Here is a 26,569-nt window from a genome sequence, read left to right on the forward strand (position 1 = left end):
AGGCTTAGCTAAGAATAGAAAATGAATCAATAACAAAGGTTCAGACTGACCGAAACAGTCCGAGACAGGTGGACTGTGATTGGCCATTAATTAGAAATAATCAGATGAGACCAATCACAGATCTACTTGTTGCATTCTACAGCAGCAGATAAGAACAGTTTACATTTTGTTCCTGAGGCCTCTCAGCTTCTCAGGAGGAAAAATCTTAAAGAAAAGATTTTTCATAAAACATGTTAGCGACAGGGAAACACTGGACTTGGTTATCCAGAGGTTTTCTACATATCCCATCCATGGAAACATTGAGGACAGGTTGAATGGGACTCTGAGCAACCTGAAGATGTTCCTGCCAATTGCACTGTGGTGAGGACTAGACAAACTGTAAAGGTCTCTTCTAACCCAAACCACTCTATGGTTCTATGAAATGTAGTCTGTAGTGATGGATGTAAAACTATGGCACTTGGTGTAGTTACTTAAAATGATCATTACAGGTGTGACCTAACTCCCCAAAGACAGAATATTCCTGCAATACATGTACTTTGTGTCAGGCCCTGCCTGGATGTTTTGAAGTGTATTTCAGCTTCTGTAGCATATGAAGAGAATGCTTCCATAGATGACTGCTTATAATGTGCCCCTACAGTGTGCCCACCAACAACACATGGATTCAGATAAAATTTTAACAGTAGATGTATGACAAAATAGTGTTCCAGTATTTATTTCACCTACCTACATGGAATTATTTAAAGTATACTAAACTTTTGACTTAAAAAGTTCTTCATAGCAGAATAACATTCACAGAAGCTATCCAATCTTCAAACTTCAGTATATATCTCCAAGTTAGTCATCAGATTGCAATTAGTGCAATTAGGCTCCATTGTGCCCATAGCTGGTGCTAATTTATGCTGCTTTAGAGAGTATAAAACCATGTCACTAATGTTTAATTAGAAGGGAAGGGTACATAGGTGGAGATATTAAAGAATTATAGTGCCATTAACAGAACAGATACATAGAAGTAAAAAAGATCATCTGCCACATCAGCAAAGCAGCATTTCACTGCATCTTAAGAATCCTACTGACAACTCCAGAGACACTGGGTCTGAAAAATGCATGCCAAGGGGATCACAGCAGGGTACCAACATTGCTGCCTCCACTCCTTTCAGACTTGGGCCACGCATGGTAATGAGGACTTTAGCACCATGATGCCATTAGGGTTAGGGGTGGGGTTCAGAGAGCCGCACAGTCTAGAGCTCCAGAGAAAATGGGACTGGAAAAGGTATTTCAAGGGGATCATGACAGGGTTCCTACACTGTTATCTTCACATCTAAGTCACCAGTGGTGATGGAATTAGCTGAAGTTGTCTGAAGATAGGGTGAGATCACCTCACTTGTTTACCATAGACAGAGACTGAAGGGAGACAAGTTTGCAGGCTGCAGTTTCCTCACCAAGGTAAGGGCTGGGGTAGGAGCCAGTATCTGCTCACTGGTGATCAGAAAGAAAACATGAGTGAATGGCCTGAAGTTGTGTAAGGGGAGATTAGGGAAAGGTTCTTCATCCACAATATGGCTGGGCACTGGGAGACATTTCCCAAAGAAAAGACTGTGGCACCAGACCTGCAAGATTTCTAGAAGCATTTGGACAATGCTTTCAGGAATGTGGCACCATTCTTGGGGTGACTCTTCACAGGGCCAGGAGTTGGAATTTGCTGGTCTTGGTGGGGTACTCTTTGATTCTACAGTACTAAATAAAACCCACTGTGTTTTTGATGGATATTAGGTGGGCAAGTTTTGCCCTTCCCAGCTATTAGTATCAAAAGATCCAGACTGCAAATCTGTAGCATGTAATTTGGTTCAGATTCAGACTACTCTTTTTAAAATAATTTCCCTAGTAGCAAAGTATTTTATAGAACATAAGTGACATCTTATTACCCAGTTCAATCTGAGGGATATATATTTTATAGGTTGTTAATATATATCAACAAGATTTTCTTTCTGTATGAATATTCTGGATTTACTGTACTACTTGGCTGAAACAAAACCTCCAAATCTGTTGATTTCTACAAGCTGTAGCAATGTTATTTCTAATCTTACATATTTACAGCTTTGGCTCCTCTTTTATAGCAGCATCAATTCCTCACAGAGCAGCCCCCAATAACTAACTGGATTTGCAAGCTAACCAATGTATTTATGTAAGCAAAGAGAGCCAACTGCCTGTAGTCTGACAAATCATAAAAGGAACTGTGGCATGCTCTTATATTACAATGAAAAAACTTATCTATCAAATGGAAAATTGTAATGCTTGCTGATATTTTCAGCTAAAAGAAACAGTAGCACACCCCCTTGATCTCACCAACCATTTTCTCTAAGTACCTACAAAGCAAAATTATACACCAATCTAAGAAGTGCAGAACAGTTTGTGTGTGAAATACTGCAATCAAGTCTTCTATGCATACATACCATCTTTTAGAAAATGCCCATTTGCAAATCACTGATTTTCAGTCAAACAAAGATGTAATTGAAGGGACCTGACTTTGTTACCAGCTGAATGAAATTTTCCAACATATATATGTGACACAAGTGCCATTTGAATGAAGGGAAGGGAAGGGAAGGGAAGGGAAGGGAAGGGAAGGGAAGGGAAGGGAAGGGAAGGGAAGGGAAGGGAAGGGAAGGGAAGGGAAGGGAAGGGAAGGGAAGGGAAGGGAAGGGAAGGGAAGGGAAGGGAAGGGAAGGGAAGGGAAGGGAAGGGAAGGGAAGGGAACAGGAGGAGAGGAGAGGAGAGGAGAGGAGAGGAGAGGAGAGGAGAGGAGAGGAGAGGAGAGGAGAGGAGAGGAGAGGAGAGGAGAGGAGAGGAGAGGAGAGGAGAGGAGAGGAGAGGAGAGGAGAGGAGAGGAGAGGAGAGGAGAGGAGAGGAGAGGAGAGGAGAGGAGAGGAGAGGAGAGGAGAGGAGAGGAGAGGAGAGGAGAGGAGAGGAGAGGAGAGGAGAGGAGAGGATGAAGGCAAAGTGGGAGAATGAGAAAGAAGGAGAAGAAAAGGAGAAGGTAAGGGGAAGTCATGCACAGGCTCTCAATCTCCTGTCCTGTGAGGGCAACTGTCCAAGCACTTATCTGGGATTTAAAGCCCTAGATTTCCTCTCCTGAGCAGTCATTCAATCTGTGTTTCTTATGATTTTTTAATATCCAATCCTTACAATTTTAAGTTTAGCTTAAATTAATGAAGGCCTTTCACTCTATAAAATTATTTGCCAGCAAAAAAAAAGAAAATACTATTTTGTTTTCAGAATCCAGACTTTTTGTTGTGGGTTTTTTAAAATGTTTTCATTTAAATCAATGCTTTAAATCGGTGTTTTAAAATATTTATGTAGGTAAAATATTCTCAACTGAAATTGTGCCATCTGGATATGTGAAAAATAATTTTTTTCACAACAGATTTTGATAAAGAGTGAGATAAAAAAAATACCTATTAAAAAACATCAAACTGTGTACTTTGAACCTTGACTTTTTGGCAAAAAATGAATTGTTCAGTGGAAAGATATAAATCCCACCCATCACGTTTTTTTTTCCCTATGCTTAAATATGAATTTTCGTAAAGAGATATTATTTAAGCATAAACCTTATTCATACTACATCAAAAAATGTGGAAAAAATCTGAGTTGATTTATAGTTTTATTTTCTTATTATAATTGAAGCTGTTTGTTTGTTTGTTTTTTTGTTTCCTTACTTTTTGGCACTTAATTCTGAATGCTGTAAACATATTATAGTACTTCTCATTTTTATAGTCTAGCAGCTTTAGAATGGCATACTTATGGTTTCCATGCAGCTAAGGTAAAGTATGCACAGCTGTATTCCTTATTGGAAAGAACTCTAAATTTAACACTAAAACCTGTCAAAGTTTTCCCTTCTGTAACTGGAGGACCTTTCATGACCGGCAAAATTAATAATGTCTCACCTCTGTGCTGCTGTATGTGCCTTTCTGTTTCTCTGATGTGGTTTTTCTTCCTGGAATGACTGCATAGACCAGTTGCACATCACATATGCAGTAAGGCTCTTGTCTTAATCCTGCTGGATGTGCACTTCACTTCTGCCACACAATGCAATAAATCCACTTTTTTCTTTTAAATTTGACATATTTTCAGTGTTTGGTTTAAACAGGTTTTTCATAGCCTCTTGTTTTCTGATTGAGACCTAAGATTCCCCGAGTTTGTTATTTTCCCAAAGACAATGAGGGATAAGGAAGTTAATTTGCCAATGTAGAGGAAAACACTCTGGGGTGGCTCAATTGTCTTAACAGAACTTCTTTTCCCCGAGGACTCATTAATTTTTTGTCAATGGCATAGCATGCTTTGTGCTTGGAGGCCGTTTAAATGAAAGTCTGGAACTGCATATGGCACACCTGAAGCTGGTTTCAGCTTAAAATAGTGACCTATATAGTAGCATTTATCTCATCTAAATTTGTCTGCCAAAAAGTTGAGAAAAAGCCCAAGATAATTTTCAAGATTTGTTCTAATGTTAATGAAAGAGACAGGTGCCTTCATGGGGCAATATTCCTGCCATCATTTTGGCCAGTTGTGTAGCACACTTGGAAATGGTGGTCTCTGGTGCCTGTGGAATTATTCTGGAGGGTTAGTTTGCCATGGGCTGGCTAACTTAACATACACAGTGAATTGTTCTTTGCTTTAAAAATTCATTATACGCATCTCAAGGTAGGATGTCTTATCTCTGGCTTGTTTCTAAGCCGAAAGTGTTGAAATGTTCAAGTGCCCTGGGTGAGTTTTTTGGGGTATGCTTTTGGTTTTTGATCCTGGCTTTAAATCAGCAGGAGAGTACACCTGTACACACCCAGCTGTATGGGTATATGTGTGCTCTTTATGTATGAGTGACTGCTTTGTTCTTATGCCTCTGAAGCCAGTTGAAGGACAAAGCAAATACTGAAAGATTAAATAAACATGAGACTAGATATTGGGCTGCAGCAGGGCTGAGTTGGCACCAAAAGACTCTAACAACTAGCTCATACCAAACATTGTGCTTTCATACAGGAGGAATCTCAGGAAATATGCAGCTGTCATGAAGTCTCTTTCATCATCCCCAGTCTCTAGAAATGGAGAAAGTCCATAAAAAATGGAGAAACTGTCCATAAGCACAGTGTTTATGACTACCATTACTGTCCACTAAAGCCATGCACAGCCAAGGTCTGCTCTGAGTTGTCTGCATTCGTGCTGGGAGCTTGGATTGTGCAGTTGGTTATATTTGATGGAAAACAATATTGTATAAATGCCTAAATTCTACATGAGCACTTTATCTGCTCTTGCAAAATAAATTTGATTTGCACTCAATTAATGACACAAGTGTGCTTCACTGAAAAGTATCCTAATCCAGTAAGTCTTATGATATCTTCCATAAAAGTAAAATAAATATGTTTTCCTTGAGATGCTGAAGTAATAAAAAAGCAGTATATTTTCAGTCAAATAATTTAAGTCTTTTAGGTCTTTTCTTGTCTCCCATGAGTTCTCTACTACTTTATCAAAGGAAAGAACAGAGAGAAAAAATAACTCAGAGGAAAAGAAGAAAAGAATCATTGCTTACCAGCTTTGCAATTATATATATAAAAAAAAGGAAGAAAAAAAGAGACTATCAGATAAATTTTCTTATTGCTAACAGTAGCAAAAATCCCCAGAGGAAAGGATTTTAATGCCATCCCTAGAAGAGAAAAAAATCCTGAGCCAGCAGCTTAGTATTACAATACTTTTTAAGGTTTCTCTAGGGATGCTAAGGAAGAGAAAATAGATATATATATATGTAGTGGTGGTGAAGAAGGCCTAGACTTTGATCTAATGCAAATTCCAGTTCAAGTTAACTAGTTAAATCTCTTCAGATACTTTCATCCTGGAGAATTCCTGAATACAATTGTGCAAGAATAAAATAAAGAAAAATATAGAACAAAACATGTCACACAAAAATATTGTCCCATCAGGAGCCCTTGTGTTTCCAGAAGTAGAGCCTCTCCTGTGACTCCAGGTGCTAAAGTGTGAAGGAGCACTATGAGCCCTTTATCTTTTGCAGAGTGTAACCTGCTTTCTGGTACGTTCTGGCAATTGCATGTTCCCTTTGAAAAAGCAGTAAAGAAAACTGCCCCTTAATTTATGGTACATAAATTGCAAAATTGCCACATCAATCGCCTTAGTGCAAACCAAAATGCTGTGATTTTTGCCAGTGAAAATTTATGGTAGACAAGGTGTATTACCTCACAGCAAAACATCAAATTACTTAATCCTCAAAGTCTGTTCCTCTTCCTTGGTTATAAAAAGATGGCCATATTAATGGAATTTATTCTGGTTCTGATTCACAATAATTGAAGTGCAACATTTTTCGGAAGCAGGGGCCAGAGGTTAGGCATGTCTGTGAATTTGACTCCTCAAGTTTAAATATTCAGCATGCTAGATATCAAGGACAATAACCCCCCAGTAATGGCATTAACAATTAGAAATTTGCAGCTCTGAAGTACACAGAGATTCAATCAAAAGCTTGTTTCTCAAATACTTTTGGGTTGGGATGAGAAAAAGAAACAGCAATCTGCAAGAAAGGAAGGAAACCTGAGAAGTTTAGCTACCCAGTTGCATTTTAGAGATGTAGAAAGTACTAAATACACAGAAAGGCTTTATGGGATATTAGACGATTATTTAGGTGTTTGCTTCCTGATGATAACATTGGTTATGACAGTGAATCATTATAGATATATCGATGCAATAATATCACAAGATTGCCTGATAAACACTGCAGAAATACTGTTTATGCTGTTGGATGCTGTGAAAGCAGCTTTTTGGTTAGCTGGAAATTAAAGCAAACTCTTCAGAATATAGGATCTTAAAGAAATTCAGGTGGAGATAAACAACTTTAAGATAAAAGAAATGAAAGAACCTGATTTAAGTTCAGAGGACAAACAAGCACATCCATACATAAACAAAAGTGGGCATGCAGTCAGACTCAAGAGACTTAATAGATGAAACATGGAGGAGGGAAAATAGAAGGCTGCAGTTCAGTGAAGATCCTTAATTGATTAGAATGCCCACAGCAGTAAGAGACAACTGGAGGAATCAATTAAATATTACAGATGAATTATGACAAGCATAAAACTCTTAAATAATCAAGTGAAGGTAAAAAAAATAGACAAGTGAAGGTAAAAAAAATAGACAAGTGAAACAGTTCCAAGATAATGAGATATACTAAAGATCTCCTTTTTGTGTCATGCACAGTCAAAAGTTTTCTTTCTCCACATTGCACTTCTTGTATTCAATGCTTCATTTCTTTGTGGAAATTAAAAGGGCACATTAAAACAACTGTGAATATTCAATATGACCATCACGTTCAAGTGTGTCAGGAAGGGGTGTTCCATGTCTCTAGCTCAGTCTGCTGGTCGTGAGAGGAGGAAAAAAACTTTCAGGTGAAATATGGTTTAGCAAATTTGCATAATAAGATTCCATATCACCCCCTCACACAGAAGCCATAAATTTCTTCAAGCTGGCTATAAGTTAACCTAACACAGTTATACACTAACCACTGACATTTTAGATAGAAGTAACTTGTTGCAAGCTTTAATAAACTCTTATGACTCTCAAAAGGGACAGGCAGGCATTTGTAACTGAGGGATAGACTCAGTGGAGGTTGTAACCAAGTTATTTAGAGACCCTATAAGCCCCAGGAAATTTCATCATGTTGAAAAAGAGTTCTTAGGACTCGTGGAAGCCTATTTTGAAGAATATTGGTTTACATAAACTGCTGTAGGTATGTTTGGGTTTAACAGAATCTTAGAATATTTTGGATTGGAAGGGGTTTCTGAAGTAAAATTGCACAAAGACAGGAATATATGTACAGTTATAATGTACCCTACTATAGTGCAATAATACAATAGTTTAACTTGCAATATATTCCAAGGTTGTAATTTCACTTATCCCAGAGCATTTCAAGTGCCACAGTAAAATTACAAGACACTTCTCTTACAATAACATACATTCATATATGATTTTGGATTTTGGTTTTTTTTACCTGAGAGGATTGAAGAGCACCTTAGAAGCCACCTTCAGCTTTCTGTGGGTATTTACTTCTCTGAGGAGAATACATGACAATGTTTTTAATATCATCATATTTAATCTTTAGCTGCAGTCAATCTGTATCTTCTGCTTAAAAAGCAGGACACTACCAAAGACAACATGAAAAGTCACACTGATGTTGATTTCTGTGAAGGTTCACCTCATTTTCAGCAATTTTAAATGAACACAAACTAAAGGGAATTAAATTGCACACACACAGTTTCTCAGGATGAAGGTTAAATGCACCACCTGAACACTGACCTCCAGCCAGGAAAGGTAAGTATGAAACTTTACACTTTTACTTTTGTGACAGTGATTATGCTGCTGTCTGTGAGTAGACAGAACAAGAATTAAATATTATTTATCATTATCTACTACTTTGTGCACACAAACACACACACCTCACAAACACACGCAGCATGTGGATCATTTGAACAGATATAAGTGGGGGAAGAAAGCCATCACTGTGAGGTCAAAAACTGGAACAAGCTGCCTGGAAAGGCTGGTGGTAGGAATATTTTCCTCAGACAAAAAAACCCTCAATCAGAATGGGCCCTGATCAACCAAGCCTAGCTGAACCTGCTACCTTCTTGGGAACAAGAGTGTAGAACAGCTCTGCTGGTCCTTCCCAAACTAAATGATTCTGTAATTCTATGATTATGTAAATCATAAATCCTACTTAGTGTGAAAACCTCTTCTGTACTGGGAAAAAAAACCCAGCCTTCTCAAAGAAAATCATTCCTCTGAAATCCTGCAAGAAGATGTAGCTCAAGGAAAAGGAAGCTTTCCAGGTGATCTCCTTCCATATGAGACTCCTCAGGTGTGATTTCTTCCAAGTGCTGAAGAAGTACTGCAAGGAAAAGCTGTAACCCTTTTGAATGACAGCCATGCACTACATATGTATACTGTCCTAAGCAAGATCTTGTGAACAGTTTTCAAGACCTTTCAGAAGTCTATTTTAGACAGGCACTAGGATCTTTCATAACCTGCCACTGGAATTACTTACCAGTCCCTTTATAACTAGTTGTTTTCACCTTCATGACCCCAACGACTTTATCCCTTGTACAAGAATCAGTAAAAACCTCAAAAAATAACTGAAAACATCTATTTTCTATAATTCTAACTCAGAGCAGAACTATTCACAGAAAAAGGTAGGAAAAGATGACTACTTTCATGGATTTATGGCCCCATCTCAGGGTGAATACTGTTTCTTGATAATCAATAAATTCAGCTAACTCAGGCTTTTCCAGCTACTGAGGTAACCGTGGATCCAACCATTCTCTGCAGGTTTCTTTGGGAGAACTCAGATATTAAAGAGAAGAAGGAAACCATGAGGAAATGTGTTAGAACTACTGAAGCATAATGAATACATTGTGGTATTCTGACTGCATTTATCCCAGCCTGCAGAAAAATAGCAATACCAAGGCTGTACTTTAAAATGGACAAGGGTGAAGTGGTTACCAAAACAACCAAATCTGTCTATGGTAGCAAAACATTGTTTGAAACTCCAGAGCAAATATTACATCATGGTAGAAATTTTCATATTGCTGTTCCAGTGAGGGAAGGAGCAAAGAACACATGGCAATGAATTATTGTAAGTTTCTGCAAGACAGACTTACAAAGTTAAATAGGAAATATGGTTTCTCCTGGAAGATAATGGTCATTGTTCTGAACAATCCTACCACGTACTTATTAGCACCATCAAACACCAAGTATGATTATATATATATGTTCACAAACACAGATATATCTATATGGTAATTCCTAATCACAAATTTTGTAGGAATTAATCTGGAATTTAAAAAAAAAAAGAAACAAAAAAGAAACAAAAAAGAAGTCAAAGTTCCTTGGAATAATACAAACGTACTCATACACAAAGTCAATAGGACTGTATACACACATGCAGGCTTAGAGACATAGGATTTGCCTCCTTGATAAACCAAGAATAAAGTGCCTCCTTTCCACAGAGCTGCCCAAACAGCAAAAGGTGCTTACAAATTGGATATATCAATAACCTTGGAAAGGCTAATCCACTGGACTCTTGCTGCAAATCTGCAGGTTGTAAATGGTCTGCATGGGATTCCTCTTGCTTAACTAAACTTCTCTGTAAAGAAATGTAGCTTCAGTGTGTCATTATTACTGACCACTGAGTGGTCAGTCACCATTCATTAATTTTGGGGTTTTCATTTCAGACATCAAAAAAAGTAGAAGCTGTGTTTCCATGATATTGCAGCTATTCCCAAGGACTATGTATGGGAAGAAGGAGCATAAGTATCTGCTTATACTAAATGCCAGTTTTGCCCTCGTAAAGTGCACTAAAGAAAATGTGATATTATCCACATTACCTCACTCTTTTCTGGTCTCTTTCTATCTGCACATGCAAACATATAAACAAAAAAGATATAAAGAAAGAGAAAAAGATGCATATTTATTTTCCATTTTCTTTTCTTCAAAGCTTTCCAGGAAAAAAAATTCTTTTACATTTCATTTTATTTTCAATCTTTTTCTCAGCTGGGTAGCTGGGATTCCTGCTTATGTAATGAGCAGCAATACAAATTCCACTTCATACTGATACTCTTCTTCTGATAAAATTTCCCTGTTTTCTGATTTACAGGTGTGTTCAAACATCCTACTGTTAGGATTGTCTTCTTATGTATAGGAAGAAATAATCCCTCATTTGCTGGAGAAATCAATGTAAAGTCATTTGTGGCATTTGAATATGTTAATTTGTGGGGGAATGGATAATTTTATTTCAATACACAAGAATTTACATACTTTCCTATACTTGCATTAAAAAATTGTCAAAAACCACTGCAACAGTAAAAATAGAAGTAAACCTCTAATTTTCCAAAGAAATCTTCAAACACCATGTAGAGAAAACACACTAAGCCCCTCAATTCAGATTAATCATAGGTTACCATTTCTTCAGGCTTATGAACATGGTGAAAATATGTATCTTTTCCATGCAATATTCTGGGGCTATGTTTGATTCTTTTTTCCCCTTCAGAAAAGAAATCAAAGAAAAGTAATTAAAGAAAACAGACAATATGACACAACAGAAATATATTAAAACCCCAAATATTTATACAACAGTGACTACAGAACCCTCAAACCCCCAAATGTTATTTCCACTAGTACAATCCTTCTGGGTAAGTAGTGTTATCATTGGTTTGAAGACCTTTAACTAAATCCACATTAGTGCTGTAGGCATTGCCTTCCTAGTTTAGAAGTCCTAAATCATGAAGTCTAGGCTTTCCTTTGTACTTTTAACTTTTTTAATTACCTTTCAGGCATGATGAAATTCTGAATTTCTTGGAAAGGAACCTGGGAAAGGAATCTGGGAAAAGAGAGTGTGCTTAAAACTAGAAAACACTCCTGGGTATTTTTTCCCCTCAAAAATACCCAGCAGCCTATTTTTCATGTCATTTACCTGAAGACAATCCCAATAATGAGCATATTTGCCTTCAAACCCAGTCAAGATGCTGTTCACATCAACACTGTCCTTTGTTGTCCATTATGAAATAAAGAGAAGAATATTTTTTTTTTTTAAGAGATTCTTGAAGATGCAGATTTAAGATAGGGAGACATCTTCAGAGAGCTGAAATAGCAAGCAGCGCTGCACTGGTAACTACAAATCTAATCCATTAGAGTGCTTCTTTTCATCTTACCTATGACTTGTGAAGTCACACATTTTTTACTTCACATCCCTCTGTGCCTTTAAATTCTTCTAATGACTTTTTTCTCATGTTGAATTTCAGTGATAATAATAACAGCAAGAGAGTATTAATTATCTCAGTTTTGTCGTAAGTCAATCCAAGATGTCTGGTACAAACTGATGTTATTAAAGAGGGATTTAGATGTCAGAGCTTTAGAAGTAAGCTTAGAGAACTTGAACTTGATGATGTTTCCATGAGGAAATTGTTCAAGACCAACTAAAACAGAGCTATTGGTGAGTTATTTCAGGCCATATGCGCAGATGAGCTATGAGCTATGTTTCATTGGAGTTTTGAAAGTAATCACTCACTCCAGAGTTTGCAACTCTACCCTCCAGATAAACTAAACTTGTTCAACATGTGATAATACTGAGAGGAAACAAATTTAAGGATGTCTTCTTCTGGGACATAATTCCCTGTATATAATATGAATGGGAACATGTGTGTTTATTTGCATCCAAGCTAAATAGAGTGACAAAAAGTGTTTTCCAAGTTTTGGAAGAATATAGTCCAGATTAACAAGAAAGTCATATAGTGGACACCATGAGAAAAAACCACATACTTTCTCCTTTTTTTTTTCTTTTTTGATTACTGTTTTTATAGTGGTTGACTGAGAACACAAGAATAAAAAGACCTCAAGGTCTGTAAGAAACAACTTTTGCAAAGCTCTGAGTGGCACTATAAGTGACTTGCTATATTTCTATTTTCTAAACAACTTAATTACTACTCACATATCATAGCAGGAATAAAATTCCTTTGCTTGTTTGAATTTACAAATCCTTCCCACATAAGCTCAAAATTTATGGCAAGAATTAGGTGATATGAAACTTTGTTCTTCTCTCTTTCAATACTTTCCAGAATACTTTCTCTCAGCTACTAGTCATGACTGTATGGTTTCAAGCTGCCTGAAAAATTCAGTAAACATGTCATTGACAGAAAAAATAAACAGTTTTGTCTTCCCAGGGAGATACATACACTGCATCAATCTTTTTTCACTGTAGTTTTAAAAGACCATTGGAAGCCATTCCTTCAGGACAGGAGGCCGTGAGCACAAACTGCAAAATTCCATCTGGACAGAAGAAAATGCCCTTTTACTGTAAGAGAGACTGAGCACTGTCAGATAGGTTGTGGAATCTTCTTGGAGACATTCTGAGCCCTACTGGAAATGGTTCTGCACAGCCTGCCCAGGGTGACCCCGCAGGAGGAGGATTGGACTGGATGATTTCCACAGGTGCCTTCCAACCTCAGCTGTTCTGTAATTCTGTGAAAATCTTCAGAGATTCACTAATGATGATACAGTATAGATGTGTAGCTGGAAAAATAGCAACTTCTGCAGAAATAACAACCTAGCAGAATCCTTATTATGGATATAACTCTTAAAGGCAATGTCCTTGTCTTCTGCTCTTTAGAAGATGTGATGGATGCCACTCCCTACAAATTATCTCTACCCCTCTTTGGATGTAATATTATCGGGCTCTTTGGCTCCACTCTCAGTGGAGGTTCAGTACATTTTCAGCAGCTCCCTCATTTGGACAATGTGGATGAGGGTACTCAGAATGCTATTCAAAAGTGCTTGAAGATTTGTGGATGTAAAGCACATGAAAAAAGGAGACACCTTTCCTGCTGGAAATCTAAAACTAAGCAAAGCTTTTAATTCTTTATTTGCAAATTCAGTTCTAAAACTTCCTGCATTTCTATTGTAGAAATCAAATCACACCTATCAGAAACTTCAAAGTTACATATATTTTATATTAGCCATTAGCCTGGTAAGCAATATTCTGCAGAGTTAGCTCTGATTCCATTCCAAACAGCAAACCTCGTTAGCTACAATGTTTTGATGTGCTTTTATCCTTCATTAGTATTTTGGAGCTTTTTTCCCCTCTTCACTTTACCTCTTTATAGCAAAGCATCTCACTCTCTTCTAATTTATGTATAGTTGTGCCCAGCCTCAAAATGTCATTAAGTTGATAGGTCACACTTTAAATTAAGTTTGTCATATAAAAGTGTAATTTAGATCCAATAAAACAGTTATTACCACTTTTAATTAGGAAAAGTAGGAGTCGGGTCTGTCTGAGAGACATTCTTAGACATAACCACGCAGAGAGCCAGGCTGCAGGTTTTTTCATTTGAGTAGAATCACTGATTATTGCAGCAGCCCTATTCAAATTCAGCTGAGGGTGCATTCGTCTGTCAGCAGAACAAAACTCAATTAAGAAAAGAAAGATATTTGGAAATTACAGTTTCAAGTGTTCATTGGATCTCGGGTTTTAGTTGATTGCAATGGCTCTGTCTCAGATTTAATAAATGTGCAGTATCCCCCTTGCAAGTGGTTACAGATGCAATCTTGCAACATCCAAGATCATGCAATTGGGATGAAGGCTAATATTGATCCACCTAAAAGCAATGGATTTTTTTTCCTCTAGTTGGTTAGTAACACTTGTCACACCCTGAGCAACAACTTATTATCTGATCATACCTGCCAGTTTAGAAAGTACAGGTAAACACAGCAATAATTTACAGTTATTTTCGAAGGGAGATGCATCTGGAACAGCAAACAAGTTATGCGTGGTATATAGCTGGATATGTAGGATATAACACAGGATATAAATGTGCAATTTGCAAAATGTCTGCACTTGACAAGTCGGCTTCTGCTGAATGTTACTGGTCCTCGGCATTTTATCAACAGTGAATACATTGCCTGTTAATCTAAGAAGCGAATAAAATACCTTTGGAAGTACAATAATCATAAAGCGACACTGTTTTTATTTTGGAGACTAGTTCTAGTAACAAGAGGACAGATTTTAGGTTAGTGGAGCTGTACTGAGTTTAAGAGTGTTACAGCAGTGACAAAGAGGTATCAGGCCTGTGGCATGGACTCATCTGCAATTTTAAACCCTCACTAAGATGGGTTTTTTTACATGCAGTGTCTTTAACACAAAAGTACAGATGTGCTTGTGGCTGCAGAACAAGGATACCTTCTTTCACCAGAAAACTAAATGGTGAAATATAGAAAAGAACATCAGTGACAGAATAAACAGTCCTCTATCCGAAAGCAAATACATATCTAACATGAAAAACTGACATTTGCCTTAAAATAGAGAAGTTAACTGTTTTATTTTATAATGCTATCTGGATCTGTCTTCACAATTCCAAGGGATGCACAGTGTCCCACTTTTTCACAACACATTATACTTTATCAATTAACTTTTCAGGGTTTTTTCTGCAAATTTTATATAGAGAGAGACAGATAGGTAGCTCTCTATATATACATATATGCACATATATATACACAGATACATATACATGTGAATACACAGTCAGAGGGACTTTCCAAGAGAGCGCTTTCCAAAGCTGTTACATTTTCAAAGGACTGACTGAGTGTTAGAAGTCAGTATTTTGAAAAACTAGGTATATTTTGTATATCTTTAGTCACCAGATATTCTTGTTATCTCATATTTTCCATACAGTTGCTCCTTAAAGTATTAGAGTGGCAAGGTCATGTGCTGTAGTAGTTCATCTGTAAGGGGAAGTGATCAGCTCACCTCTGTAATTGCTTTTCTAGAGCTCCAGGCACAGATTTGCCATGAACCTTTAATTCCCTCTCATACACCACCTACTGCATCTTGTCTCCTGCTCTGCTCCTATGGCATAGGTACAATTCATTTTCCCAGCATTTTGTTGCAACATCAGCCTGGCTCCACAATCTCATATGCTGGATGCAATAAATCACCCACAAGCAGAATTTCCCAAGAGTCTAGGATAGATTGCTTTTTTCAAAGTTAAACTTCATGCTGTCCTCTTGTCTAATATATGCCCTGATATTGAGAAAGTCCCCTTTCACACAACCACCTTCAGTTCAACCACTAACCACTGTTTGCATCTGCCACTGCATTTGTTGAACAAAACACCAAATATTTGCCTCTTCTAATGCGCCCTATTTTTCTGATCTGAAGAATAGCCAAGAAATGATCCTCAGGGACAAATGTAAGACTAAAGTAAGGATTTAGTGATATCCTTCTGGTCTTGATCTCCTTGTGGCTTAAAAAGAATTCCTTCTTGGATTTGTAGATAATATGTACTCCTTTATTTATATCTTGGTATTTTTTTACTATTTGTTGAATCACTTTTTTTGACTATTTAAGTTTCCAACATCTGTAGACTATGTCAGTGGTTCGAAACTAAACAGAGCCAGAAAATATGCCCAGACTAGAACTACATCATCTGCTAAACTGTTACAACAGTTGCTAGCACAGTTTTGGCTTGTACCAACTAGAGCTCTTTCAAATAATTCCCAGGCACAATTTGGGAGTTAGGCACAAGCTAACTATTCCAAAGCTAGACCATTCCCAATAGGTAGTTTGGATGCAGTTATTCTGTCTTGGAGGCTACAAGACTTTAGTGCAAATACTAGCTGTTCCTTGCCAGTTAGCCTCAGCGCCAGAAAATTACAATCTAAATGTAACTATATCTAGCATATCTAGTCTAGACTACTAAATATAGCAAGAAATTACCCAGTTTACTCCTGATTTGTACTAAAACCAATGTTTTCAGACTATTCCTAATCTACTACTACATAGCTTTTTCATTTCACATTCCCTAATTCTTGTTTATTTACCTTGTTCATGTAATTGCTAAGCCACATAACCAGAAGCATAAAATAGCTGCAGTATTAAGAAATAATCTAAGGGCCAGATCTGAGGCTAATGTAGCAGAAAACTAAAGCCAGATGAGGTGTCTTTACTTAAATGTGGTGATTTACTAAATTATTATTTTTGGCAAAAATGTATTGAGAAAGTGTTCAGATGTGTAACATTTAAGTATGTATATAATATATCAAGATAAACAATTAAATTTATTAAAAGACAGTGTAATTGCCTGAGAAGTGGAGTGCCTGTGTCTTTAAAAGCATGCTAGCATACTGCTATATCTGGTAACTCAGTTAGGAAATATTTGGGATATTTTATTAAAAATACGCTTTCTGAAATTCAGCCGTCAGATATATTAATTTGGAGGACAGCCAGGCTCTCTGATCCTATTAACCACATTTGAAAATCCTCATATGGCTGGAAAAATATAATATCCATCTCACATTTCAGAATAGTAATAAGGGAACTCAGTGAGTAATTCACAATTGAAGAACTGCAAAGTCTGTACTGGACTGGCACGTGCCAGGGGACAAGGGTAACCTGGTAACATTGGCCTGATAATTCTGAGGACCCCACACTCTCCCACAGCTGGGGCTTTGATTCACTCAGAAGCTTTGAGCCAAGACCTCTCTGTTGATCATTGCATGATGAATCCCCAGCATGGGAATTCTTCTTGAACTGCTGAGGAGCCACCAGTTGCCCACCATGCTCAAAAATTCACACTTCACATTATAATAAAAAAACTAAAAAAACCTGTCTATGGTCTGGATGAGAATACTAACAAACCCACACTCTTATCACAGGGCTGCATTCATCACAAGATCTTTCTTTCTGCTGTACAGAGAAAAGAAATGGTATTTTTTATTAGACACAAATTATAGAATTAAATAAGGATGAATGTTTCTAAGTCTAGTCATTTTTAATATATTTTTCATCATTTTCAGTTCCACTACAGTGAGGTCAAAGTTTATACCAGACTGTTCTAATGCCAGAAATGGCCAATAGATAATCAGCTATTATATAATAGATAATCTGTACATTAAAAATAATCACCTCTCTGTTGAGTCCAATAGCATGTATGTAGCTTGAGTTAATAAAGCGCCATCTACAAAGCACCCAGTCTTTATATGGGGGCAAACAAAGAGAGAAAGGATTCACTAATCCTCAGAGCATGACAGATCACAGCAACCACTCCCCACCCCTCTGCACCACTGATGGGAGGAGGCAGACAATTTGTGAGTGAAGCCGAGCCTAGGAAGAAGGCGTGGGGGGAGAAGGTGTTTTAAGATTTGGGGTTATTTTTCATTACGCGACTCTGATTCGATTGATAAAACAATAAATTAATTTTCTCCAAGCCAAGTCTGTTTTTTACCATAAACAAGTGAGTAATTTCTCCCTGTACGTATCTTGATCCATAAGTCTTTCATTACATTATCTCTTCTCCATACAGCTGAGGAGGGGAAGGTTAGAGTGGATTTGGTGGGCAACTGATATGCAGACAAGGTCACCCCACCACACTGACACTCATAAACCAAAACATGAAAGAAAGACTCTGATCCTGTGATTTAAGAAGGATTGAGTAAAAGTAGAAACAGAGTTGTTCAAAATTTAAAAAAAAATAGAAAAGAAAGTTCGCACATTCAAGCACAAATATCTTCAATAATTAGCAATAACAGCAAGGGGAACACAATTACAGGCAGACTAAATTGCTTTTTATTTAAATGTTCTCTTTTTAAAATGTATCCCAGTGTGAAAGTCCCTCTTTAAATTAGTGAGAGCATGCATAATCTCAATGTCTCCACTGGGGGTTGTAAGAATATATGTCCTCTCACTTGCTTAGTTGCGCATTTAGGGGATTAGAAGAAAATTATACAGCCCTGGGTACTTTATAATGACAGATATCAATAGTAATTTAGCTAATTGAGTGTATTCCAGCTTTATTTTAATTTACTGGTGTTTTTCACTTTATTCTTTGTTATTTAGTTCTGCCTGACTATTTCACTATAACTATAAGCCTTGACCCTGCAAACTCTTGCTCATAGAAATAGACTTTTCTTCCCATATCAAGAAGGAGTTTTACAAGTAGATCTGTAACCATTAAAGGACACTTAAAAAACTAGGGCAAAGAAATGCCTATCTCAGTTTCTAAAACTTTTTTAATCTACCAAGAAAATAAATCCAAGAAATACTTCTGCATAAAAAAATTTTTAAAACAGAAGCAATTTCAATTTTGCTTATATCATTCAACTTTGTGCTCTATTTTACGTAAAATACAAAATTAAACATGAGTGAAAATATCATTGACCTTTCAAATTTGTAAGTACTTGATGGAATATACTGAAATTTACTGGTTTTGCCAAGTTCCAACAAAAAGGAAGAAATCGCCCTGCTTGGAGAAAATTTGTCATGTTTTACTGAATATTCTGAACATGCTACAAATTCATCTGAAGGTAATAATAAAATCTAAGCAAAACTACTACCAGTTTGTAGGAAAAGAGGAAGGTTTAAAAACTGAAACATGACCTTTGTAGAGTATTTTCTGGAAGGATTAACTCCTGTAATTCCCGTACAGTATGAGAAAGACTGTCTCTTGCTATATCTGCCCTTACTGTAACATCACTGTACTTCAAAACTCTTACAGTATTTAAGACAGTGGTGTACTATTTTGACTTGGATAGAGTTCATTTTCTTCATGGAAGCTTATGTCATGGTATTTTTTTGGATTTGTGTTGAAAACAGTGTTGTTAACATAGGGATGTTTTAACTACCCTTGAGCATGGCTTACACAGCATCAAGGCCTTTGTGGTTTCTCAACCTCTCCTGATAGGGAAGAGGTTGAGGGTGCACAAGTGGGAGGGGACACAGTTGAGACAACTGACCATAGCTGGCCAAAAGCATATTCCAAATAAGATGACATCATGCTCAGCAAGAAAAGCTGCAAGAAAGAAGGAGAAAGGGGGAGAAATTTGGAGAGATAACATTCATCTTCCCAGTTTGTTGCATGTGAACGTGATGGATCTTTCCTGGAGATGGACAAGCACTTATCTGCCCATGTCACATGCTAGAAAGCAACAGTTTTTGGTAATCTGTTACTTCCATTTGCAATGTAATCCAGAGAAAATAGCCCATACCAAAATGACAGAATTTTCTTTAATAACTGAAAAGGATGTAGGTCAATCTCCTCGCAGATAATACTATACTAAAGAACTAAATTGCATTGGGGGTTTTGGATGTACCCTCTGCAATCAATGTTTTTAGCTATTTCTTTTATAAGGTGGAAGACATACTTCTTATTGTGATTAAACTGCTTCCCAAAAGTATTCCAAAACTAGAATTGCAAATATGCTTTGGTGGTGCTTCAGTTTGCTTGTTTGTTTGCAAGGCCTGACCTCCCAGTCATAGCAGTCACTGTTCCCTGAGTCTGCATAAAATCATATCTTTTCAGCCTGGGATTGCTACAGCAGAAGACACTGAACACATCCTTGATGTGATCCCCAGTGGTCATGTTACTCTAAAAAATGCACAACCCTTGGCAGGCCAAAAAATCGTGCTACTCTAACATTGCTATGTTTGTTTCACTAAAAAACACTTTCTACTCGAAAATTAGACGCACTGCGCTTTTAGTTCTACTAAAAGACTGACAAGGACTGAATTTTAGAAGTGTGTTTATACTTTAAATTAGACCATACCCAAACACATATTTGCTAATAGACATTAGCAATTAAAATAACTTTATAGATATGCACTGCCCATAGAAAACAATGGGTGGAAACCACACATTCAAAATCTTTTTAGGACAATGATAAATATAAATCCCATGGGACAGAAACATGCAAAATGGAAATTGTCATAACAGAACCATAGAGCTGGAAATATTAAAAATATAGGTAATTTTCCCTAGGAAGGTCCAGGACATACCTTGGACCTTTACCAAAGTTTCTAAAAAGTGTTTTAAGTACTATTTTTCCTGAATTTTACTGAGTTTTGGAGGATCAGCTTTTCTGAGTTGGTGTAAAACTGTTAAAATATTAACAACGTGAATAACCTGACACCACAATACCTTTCACTAATCTAACCCTGTATGCATCAAGAGATTAAAAAAAAGACAGTAACTTTGAGGATAACATTTCTCCTTCTGTGGACTGTGCTGGAAGGGAAAGCAACGAGTGAGTGCATTTTGAGACCCAAAGAGTTTTTTGTTGCAGGGTGGAAAGCTGATGTAACCTTTTAGACTGTAATCCACTTACACACTGAGCAGCCTTGCCCTCAGATCCATGAGAACTCCGTGCAGTGTAGGCATGTAGTTCATCCATCAGTACATGAATGTTTCCTACATTATATTCTTGGGCACTTTATCCAGTACAGTGTTAAATTATTCACATGGTGGGCTCCCAATCCCTCCTCAGGGAGATTACTATGGACTAATAGACTTCACAGGAAATTTCATTGATGTAAAGCCTGCATTTTTCTTGGTTCATTTTCATTCCGTAGTTCCTAGTTATGCTCCCTTGGACCTCTCTAAGCAAATCCTGTGTGTTTAGGTGTTTACACAAGTCAATTGCCTGCAGACAGACATTGCATCCTCTAGTAACCAGTGTCTGGCCAGTGGTACCCACTCTCTTATATTTCACTCTTTCTTCCTAATCTGTCTTCTTCAGTGTATTTTTCTGTTGAGTTTCTTGACATGGTAATTAGCTGGTGGATTAGCAGTTATCCTGAAATCTCCTGTTTTAATGTGTTAAATATATGGACTAAGGACTAACTTAAAATTCTACTTCCTTGAATACTTACTTTATTATCCAGCATCAAGGATGTTTTGAAAAATTGATGTTCTTATTGAAAACACACCAAAAGTTGAAAACAGAAGTCTCAGTTGGGAGTACATGATCTAGTGACCCTCTGTCTCTTAGCATCAATCTTCTGCCATTAATTTTCTGAAACATACCATATTGACAAGCATGTCCACAAGTTATTTAGCTGTGACCTGCTACTAGTATTCAGTTCTTCATGCCAAATGGGAGCATAATGTGACTAGAAGTCCCCTGAAATATTGCTGAAGGTTGTTCTTTGAGGCAGATTCTCGTACTTGACTGTCCTACATATTTCAGTCTTGTGTACTATGGAATTCCATTGATTCCTTCCTTCTTTTTAAGAGCTTTACGAGATGAAAATTCAAACCAAAATTCAAATTCTTCCTGAGAAATGCAAAACAGCAAAAATCGAACAACTCTAAATGCATAACTCACAGGTGTACTGTAATTAATAGGTATATTTAGGAATAATTACATGTGCTTCTCATTTTCTTTTAGTGTAAGCTTTTATAAGCTATGCAATTAAGTCTCTAACAGCACCTTCCAGCTTAGTGACTTTGTGAACATAAGAGGATAATTTTATTATTTAAATCATTATAAAGATAAATTATTCCTTTTATTAGTGAGAAATATGTAATTTTTAAGGAAATAGTGCAATGAGTTTCTCCTGTCTTTTTAGAGTTCTCAATCTTTCCACCAAGTTTTAGTTTACATCATTTAGTTATAATCCCTGCTAATATTTTGTCCCAACAATTAAAAATGCACTGAAAATAAAGCATGTAGATAATTAAAATCAACCAAGATTCTCTGTATTTCTAATTTGGATGCAAATTTTAATGAAAAAAATATTTCCAGGGACAATGGAGGACATTTAAATCACTATTTTTAGGCCCTCAGAACAGACATTTAAGTTAGTATAAGTGTGCAGGTTGCCTGCAGAGCGAATGGAGACTTTCAGCTATCGAAGACCTCAATTATTCTTTGGTAACATGCAATGAAGAAAACTGATCTGATTTAGGTTCTTCTGCTAATTAATTTATAAACAACTAATAATTATGAGTTTCATGTTTAGGACTAATTTATTAGTCTAAAGCCAGTGTACATGTTCTCCAAGTGATGTAACCTGAAGTCAGTTTGAACAATGCATTTAGTCACCAGTACGGCCAGGGCATCAGAAGTCAAGAAACTTCAGGATTCTATTACCTTAGTTGGTCCACTCCTGAAGTGCACCCGAAGTTTTCAAAATTTAGTGGGTCAAGGTCTATGGTAGCATAAGCTACCTTTTTAATCCACTTGCTGCATTCCTTTTAGGGTAATGAGAGTAGAAAAAGTTGACGGGAAGACTTTAGTACTGAGCCACAGAGGAAGAGGTATGAGAAAAGAAACCTCTGATGCCCATCTCTGCTGTGGCAAAACTTCCTGATGGAAGCATTTGCTGGTCTCTTTTTTCCTTGAAACACTTAATCTTTTTTCTTTAGGGAAGTCCACACTGTAATTACAGAAATTGTTAAGCTAAACCTTCCTTTGATTTTTTCTGACAAATATGCTGGTCACAGTAGTAACTGCACATAGCCAAAATTAAAACACCAACTGCCATTGAAACATGCACAAGAAATAAATTGTTTGTGTCTAATTTAAATTAAAAAATATTATTTATGCTGTACTTTGGAAATTATGTGGTGACAGATTCATCATGTCTGTGGATCCCATCTAACTAAATATCATTTAGCATGATTGAAAGAAGGGAAAAATGCCAAGTGAAAGTATCATTTTATGAAGACTTTAACAGCTTGTATTCCCTCCAATTAACTGAAAGGAGGAGTAGCAGCACCACACACTGCTTTGTGCACCCACATCCTTCAGTGAGCACCTGCTACCTGATGGGGGCTTTTCCCACTTAGGTTTGACTGTCAAGGAGAAAGCTAGCAATGTGAAGAGGTTTCATGGGAACAACTATCTTGTTATATTATTTGTCACTTTTGTTACAACTGTTGAAAACAAAATAAAGTAGCTGCTCTTAAAACCTTCTGTAAAAGATGAGAATGACACTTTATTTAAACCAGATCTTTTCCAGTCTCCAGCAGCAGTTGCTTCAGAGGTGAGTGCCAAAAGGTTGCCTGTAGATTAGGGGATAGATTTCATGGAGTTTTTTCTAACTCACAAAAATGTCAGTGAATTATAGGATTGAAATGTAGGGTATGTATGCCCCTCATGCACATAACTCTCTAATGATCTATACTAATATTTGTCTAAATATTTCTCCTCTTTCTTTCTTTCTTTCTTTCTTTCTTTCTTTCTTTCTTTCTTTCTTTCTTTCTTTCTTTCTTTCTTTCTTTCTTTCTTTCTTTCTTTCTTTCTTTCAATCTTTCTCTTTTCCTTTATGGATTTGATAAATTCTGCTATATCAAGAACACAGGGCTACAGGACTACTGTATGTAGTGTGAAAAATTCAGGCTATGACAGTAACTGGAGGCACCTAAGGACTTGGCTCTCTCAGATGCTTGTGACCGCATGTCACTCTCCTTACCTCAGCCTCACTTCGGAAGCCATATAACCTTGTTATAATAAGTCCTTTGGAGAGGCAAGATTTACTGATTCAGCCAGAAGACCAGAGTTCAAAGGTTTTTTTTATTTGTAACTCAGAGCATGAACAAAGGTTCTTGCACTTACCTGAACCCAGGAGTGTAAACATACCCTAAATGACACAATTTGTTCCTACATGTATGATGAATGTTGACCTCTGATGACTTTTGCAGTAAATAGCAGCAAAAAATATATAACTCTCTCTTGCTCTCACCTACTAGAGCACCAATATTTTCTACCATCAGGATGACAGTTTTTAAAAGCATACCTCAAACCCTGCACTCATTTAAACAAACAAAAAAAAAGATAAAAGAAAAAAAGCAGAATTAAAGGAGGATAGGAAAGCCTTTCACAATACCTATTCAGACCTCCTGCATTTTGGAGCATAGAGTGTTCTCAGATAATAAATAAATGATTATATAACTTCTGTATTTGTTTCAACATTTAAAACAAATGAGCAAGAAAAAAGAAAATAAAATAAAACCAAGAAACTCCACACCTCTCTGGGCGAACAGCACCCAGAGAACAAAATATGCCAAGAGGAAGCCCCTGTGATAGCTAGAATTCTGCCTGTCTAGGTTACAGATTTAAAGTAGATGTTGAATGTAGCTAATGTAGAATTGAGCTAGCAGCAGAAGATATGGAGAAGGCAAATCAACACGAGGAAAGACTTGAGAGCTAAAATCAGTAAAGATCACGATAAAGTACCACAGTGAGAATTTCAACCATACATTTGGGGGATTTATATAGATTGAACTTCATGAGATGAAACAGTTTTGCACTAGGAATTAGAAAAAAATTGTACCATGAGAAGGTACAAACAGCTGTAGGAACTGTTCGTTCATGGCTAGCTACTGTCACATTATGATGCATTATCTCCATTAGGGCAATGTGGGATGCTCCACCTGGCACTCAACATTGTTGACTGATGGACAATGCACATCTGTTCCCAAAATCTGTAACCAATGGACAGCATACATCTGTTCCCAACATCTGTAACTACACAGCATCTGGGCTTTTAAAGGGATCCAACAATGAGCTCCACTGACTTATTAACTATGCAGCTCTTGTGGCACCAATGAAAAGCTGAAGCAGGCATTCCATCATCACCCTAGCCTTTAATTCTATTATATAAAGAGAGCAGGCCATGCCAAAGTGTGATTTAGTGCACTTAAGGTCTGGATTGTCTTCTAGAAGTGCCTGCCTCTGTTGCCCACAGACAGAGCAAAAGACAACACACACTTCTGACTCAGTGGTCTTGGTTATGTATGTGAAGAACACAGGATGAATGTGGGCTCTGCACTGTGCTCAATCAAGTCCAGCATCACAAAGTCTTTAAAACGCAATGAGGTATGAGGCCGCAGAGGAGTGTTGAAGAGGAGATGTGATTTAATGATACTGTTCTGGTCTGCTCATTTAGGAGGAATTTTTCTGCCAAACATTCACCTTAGTTCATCTGGAATGATGCTTTTAGTGCTGTGAATGCTTTTATATGCACCAATAAATGAAATGTCCCCATGAGTCACAAGTTCTGTAGATTCTCACACTCATTAATTAGAAAAGAGGTCAATTTGATGAATGAGAAAGCAAAATCCTATTTGGTCTCACCACCCACCATCAGAAAAAATGAGAAAGGAAGATCCAAAGCTCAGATTTAAGTATTAAGATTAAAAATGCATCTTAATTTAATTGCATTTCACATCTAAATAAGAAAAAAATTTGACTAGCAACAGTTCCTCTTAAATCACTTATAGCTTTGTGTGCTATAACACAGATCTTGTATAGGTGAAGACACTGTGGACATGAATAAAGATTTATAGACTAGGCCAAAAGAGCACAAAGAAAGACAAAGCTCATGAACCCTCTCCCAGACAGAATCTGAACTGTTCAGCTTCAAACCATAGGCTATATCCATCTGATATTCTTGTTTCTATTCATTTGCAGAATAATGGTGCTCAGTAGCACCAAACACTGACATTGTCCAAGGACAGGAAAAAAGTCAGTCAAGGAGTCAGGATCTAATTTGTGAAACAATGCAAGTAGTCAGAGATCATACAGAGGGAAGGTGAGGGTCTTAGGGCCAGAGACATTAAATCACAGGCGAGTAGGATGTATAGATCCAATTTCAAAGTGACCTTGTACTTAAGCATATATTTTCTTTTGCTCATGATTAATTAAAAACATCAAACCTGTGATGAGAGATGTGAATGATTTTGCAATAGATTGTGTGGATAGTCCAGAAAGGACTTTTTTCATTGTTGTGTCTATAGTCATAGTACAAGTAAAATAGGGTGGGAGGTAATAAATTCAAGATTATGATCAAAATCCAGTCCTTAGGTATGATCTTAGGTGTTTACATACTAATTAGCATGCAAATAAAAAACTCCGGTGCCACAGCTGAGAATCACAGAATCACAGAATATCCTGAGCTCAAAAGGGACCCAAAAGGACCACTAAGTCCAGCTCCTCATCCTGCACAGAACAACCCCAAAAATCACACCATGTGTGTGAGAGTATTGTCAAGTGCTTCTTGAACTCTGTCAGGCTTGGTGGTGTGACCACTTCCCTGGGAATCCTTTTCCAGTGCCCAACCACCCTCTGAGTGAAGAACCTTTTTCTAATCTTCAGCCTAAACCCCCTGACACAACTTCAGGCCATTCTCTTGGGTTCTGTCACTGGTCACCAGAGAGAAGAGATCAGACCCTCTTCTTTCTTCCTCACTTCAATCCTTGAAGAAGCATCA

This window comes from Fringilla coelebs (genome assembly GCF_963513975.1).
Source record: "Fringilla coelebs genome assembly, chromosome: 2".
NCBI lineage: Eukaryota > Metazoa > Chordata > Aves > Passeriformes > Fringillidae > Fringilla > Fringilla coelebs.